Source organism: Sorex araneus, chromosome 1 (genome assembly GCF_027595985.1).
Source record: "Sorex araneus isolate mSorAra2 chromosome 1, mSorAra2.pri, whole genome shotgun sequence".
NCBI classification, from domain to species: Eukaryota; Metazoa; Chordata; class Mammalia; order Eulipotyphla; family Soricidae; genus Sorex; species Sorex araneus.
In genome coordinates this window covers 417594471-417599336 of record NC_073302.1, presented here as the reverse complement: position 1 = coordinate 417599336, position 4866 = coordinate 417594471, and positions in this window count along the sequence as shown.

The window sequence follows — 4866 nt, the reverse complement described above, 5'->3', positions numbered from 1 at the left end:
CACTTATTTTGCACCATGCTGTTGTCACAGGTCTATGTTGCTTCTTTGTGGAGACGAGTGTTGGGCCACAGCTAGCTGTTCTCAGAGCATACTCCTGGGTCTGTGCTCAAGGATCACTCCTTGAGGAGCTGTCGTGCTGGGATCAAACCAGGGTAAGTAACCCATAAGGCAAGCACCTTTACCTTTGTACTATTTCTCTAGCTCCCCATGTTCTTTTCAGATGAGGAAATTTAGGAAGGTACAGTGGCTTTTCTAAGTCAGACTTGACAAAGTGAAAATTAGACATTGAGTCTTGTTGTGTCTGAGTCACAAGTCTGCTCTCTTAACTATTTCATATTGATGAGAAAATAAAGAACAGCTAGTAATACCCCACAGTGTATATACTTTTTTACTTATCTTCTCCTATGGATGCAGAAATATACAAGCACAGCAGTGACAAGTAATCTTAAATAAGAATATTAAATACTTAGATTGGCTTCAATCATAAATTATTAGGACAAAAAAATACGACATTTTTGGATTTGGTCAAGATATGATATATATATCAGCTGTTATACAAATAGCAAATCTCAGTAAATAAGTATACTTAGTAATTTAGAATAATATTTAAAATTATATACTTACAATTTATATACTTATAAATTATATTTATATACTTATAAATTATATTACTATAATTTTATATTCAACACTTTTTATTTACTTTTATATTTAATTTTTAAGTGAGCAAAGTGTTTTATTTAACAGTTCTCAATATAAAGTTGAAGGATAATTCTAACTATGCAAACTAAAGTCACATTCTGTGGTTACTATTTTTTTACGAATATTGTTTTATTTTACAGGTTTCTGTTTTGTTTTGTTTTTTTTTCGAAAGTGTCATATAAACAGATGGCTGATTTTTGAAAGTTTTGCCTCACAGAGTAAATGTATCCTTGTCCAGATGGACATTAGGCTTCAGTGCCAAAATTGTACCTTTACCATATGGACAAAAAGATCTATGGCAGGAGATACTATGTTCAGCTCTGTGCATAAACACAAATAATGTTTGATTAACTGTCAGCCATCATTAATTTTTGTTACCATTGAAACTGGGAGCAAAAGACCATTTAAGTAAAATATCAAAACCACTATCTTTAAGATATGTAGCTGTGCATAATTAGCAGTCTCCTACAGTGTATTATAAATTTTAAGTTGACAAAGATACACTTTTTCAAGTCAAATTTTTAGTGATATAATTTATTTGTAGTAAAGGCAATCCTTTGCAGAGTAGTAATCACCAACACAATAGAAGTCTTCAACATCTCTGTCACCTAAAATTTGTACATCTCATATGTTAATATCATAAATTAGATTGCTTGACTTTTGAATTCTATATTAACATTTTAAGAGATAATTTTTACCTTATTTTGAGTTATTGCACTTTGTGAATAAATTAATAAGCTAAAACTTGGTTTAGAATTTCCATATTAATGTTTATAAAATTAATTTATATTTTTTACAAGATGTCATTGATTTCATGTTATGTCTCATGCTAAGAAAATATTTCTTTTTTTTATTTTGAAGGATAGTTTGTATATAAATTGATGTTTGTTCCAGATGTGCTCTGTGAGCACCGAGCCAGGAGTAAGTCCTGCGCACTGCTGAGTTATTTATTTATTTTCCCCTCCCCCCCGAATTAAAATTTTAGCACATAAAAATAGCTCTAGTTCCACAGCAATATCTTAATTAAATGCATGCAGAATGTGCTTTGCATTGGGGAGGTCCAAATTCAATTTCTCATACCTCAAAATGCCCTGAGCACCAATAAGAGAATCCTCAAGCACTGAGCCAGGACTACTGTCTGAGTACTACCAGATATGACTCCAAAACAAAGAAGAAAAGAAAAGAAATAACACTCCTAAGTATAAATATAGGCTTGTGTTTTCCCAAAAATGAAAAATATTCACATTTTTCTTTCCTGTAATATAATGCTAACTGTAACACAAAACAAAAAGTTTGCCTCCATGTTAAATTAAACCAGTCTTTTTTATAAAAATGTTATCTTTTCCTACTTTTTCTGCTTCTTCTACTTCTGTTAATCTATTGAAAAATACTATTGCTGTTTAGAAAAAATTTAGATAAACAATTTTATGCACATCAAGATATTTCACTAATGTTTTATTTTAATCTGTGAATAAAGCAGGGGTATTATATATGAACTGTAAAATTTCATTTTCTATAAGGCTATTCAAAATATCTCAGTCACTTCTAGACTTTTATCTTTGTATGAGAAGTTAAGTATAGTGACACACTTTAAGATAAATAATTTTCTAACATATTTCAAAAACCCTAAATGGATTAAATTAATATCTCCAGAGATCTGTGGAGTAATTAGGAATTATCAAAATTTGGAATACTATTGAATCATTATTGGTATAGAAAATCTGATTCGGATTTTTTCCCACGTTCAAGCTCTTTTAAAGATGGAAAATGTTATATATTCTGAAACTTCACAGTAAATATCTGGGACTATTTCAACTATCTCTGCTATAGAAGATATAAATAAGCATTACAAATTTAAAATATGGGCCACCGAGATAGTACAAGAGTTAAGGTTATTGGGGCTGGAGCAATAGCACAGAGGATAGGGCCTGTTTGCCTTGCATGCAGCGGACCCGGGTTCAATTCCCAGCATTCCATATGGTTCCCTGAGCACTGCCAGGAGTAATTCTTGAATGCAGAGACAGGAGTATCCCCTGTGCATCGCCAGATGTGACCCAAAAAGCAAAAAAAAAAAGAGTTAAGGTAATTGTCTTGCATGCATCCAATCTCAGTTCAGTGCCAAAATGATACATGATCTGTTGAATGCCACCAGGAGTTGTTCCTGGTCTCAGAACCAGAACAGTCCCAAGGTGTGTAATAGGTGGGTGTGGCCCAATCACGCACCTTAGTGAAAAATCCATGTGTTTTTGCATGTTCACTATCCCCTACTTCCCTTAAATTAGAAGATGGAAAAACAATGAAAACAATGTACATATGGAAATACCTTAGAGCTTGAGAAGCACCAACAGTTTATTTATCAAGAGAAATCACAACCTAATCTGTTAGACTCGAGACAGAATAACTGACATCTCATCACTGGATTACAGATTTCTTTACTTATCCTCAAAATGCATCACTATATCATTAGGGATCTTCCTCTTCATATTCAATGAGGAAGATCCCTAATGATATTCATATTCAATAATCTTCCTATTCATATTCAATAAGCCTGAAACTTCTCTAAAACTTATGAGGGTATATTGTTTTTATAAACAATCACAACTCTGTGATTTAATCAAAAAATAAGAGACTGCAGAAGAAAAAACTACACACAGAGCTGCAACCTTATCTCAAACATACATATTAGCATCGAGAGAGTGCTAATTTAAACAAGTATATTCATTTATTGCATCACCATGAGATAACAGATACAGAGTTGTTCATGGTTGGGTTTCAGTCATTCAATGTCCCAAAACCTTTCCCTTCACCAGCATACCGTTTCCACCATCAGTATTCCCAGCCTCCCTCCTGTCAACAACCCCCGACCCCGACCCCGAGCCTGCCTTTATGAGTGCTAATCCTGTAGAGTATATTGAGTACTCTACATTGGTATTAACACTCTGAAATAGTTATAAATTATTATGAAAAAATTTAACTAGGTAAAATGTTCACTCAGCGAATAAATGGAAAACTAGAAAGTATTTTGATGTGTCTTCCTTAAAACTTTATTTTTTAAGTACTTTTCAAGTTTCAAGATGAAATCTTTAATGAAAGCTTCATTGAAACACTCCATATCTGATCAGTTCAAACAAATAAAAAGAATAATCTCAAGCTTGTGCATGCTTATTATGTGCAAGTACACATTCATCTTTTTTTTCTCTCTTACACATGTAGCCCACAGGTTATCAAGATATATTACGTGCATACATTTATACATTTCATACATAAGAGTTGCAAAGATAAAGTCACATGAAAATATTTTTACATATGAAAATAAAATCTTTATTTCCCCAATTTGCTTATTGGAACTGAGAGCAAAAATTAGGGTTTGGCTATCATTAGGGGATTTACTTGATTTTGCTGTTTCAAGAAAGTAAGGATTATAATTTTAGATTCTAGAAATAACAGAAATAATAATGTGTATATGTCTCCTGTCCTTTGCTGTTTTGCATAGGAATGTTTTCATATATGAATGAGATAAGCACATTTATAGAACTTCAGTATAAATATTTAAAATTATAATATTCAAACAGTAGCCTTTGTATTGAGCTATTTATTTTTATGCAGGATACGTTTACCTGGAACTTCCTATTTAAAATATTATAAAAAATTTTGTCCTTTGTGGTTAAAACTATTTAACACAACACTCATGAGTCACTATTATATCTAGATTAAAAAATATCGTGTACCCTTACAGAAAAATGGACAGAAGACAACATACAAACCATTTAAGAATCTCCAGATTCCTCATTTAGCACAAATAACTCTTGCAATCTTTTATGTGCTATTGTTCAAAAATAACTATTTTATTTGAAAATACTATGAGGGTTAAAACATTAATTTAAGTAATAACTGGCAAGTAAAGTATAGCCTCTATAAATTTGGTCTCAAGCAATACTGAACTACTATGCTAGTAACCTTTCTGAGGAGAAATAATAATATAAGGTATACAGGATAAATAATTGTTACACAAATCTAAGTATCAATCCCATGTCTATTAATATGTGAGTCTTTTATTAAAGCATAATAGATCATACTATATGTCTTTAGTTGTGTTTTTTACTAGAAAGTTTAATGATTTACTTCAAGTCTGTTCCCTAAATGGTCATTTTATACTGGCCATAT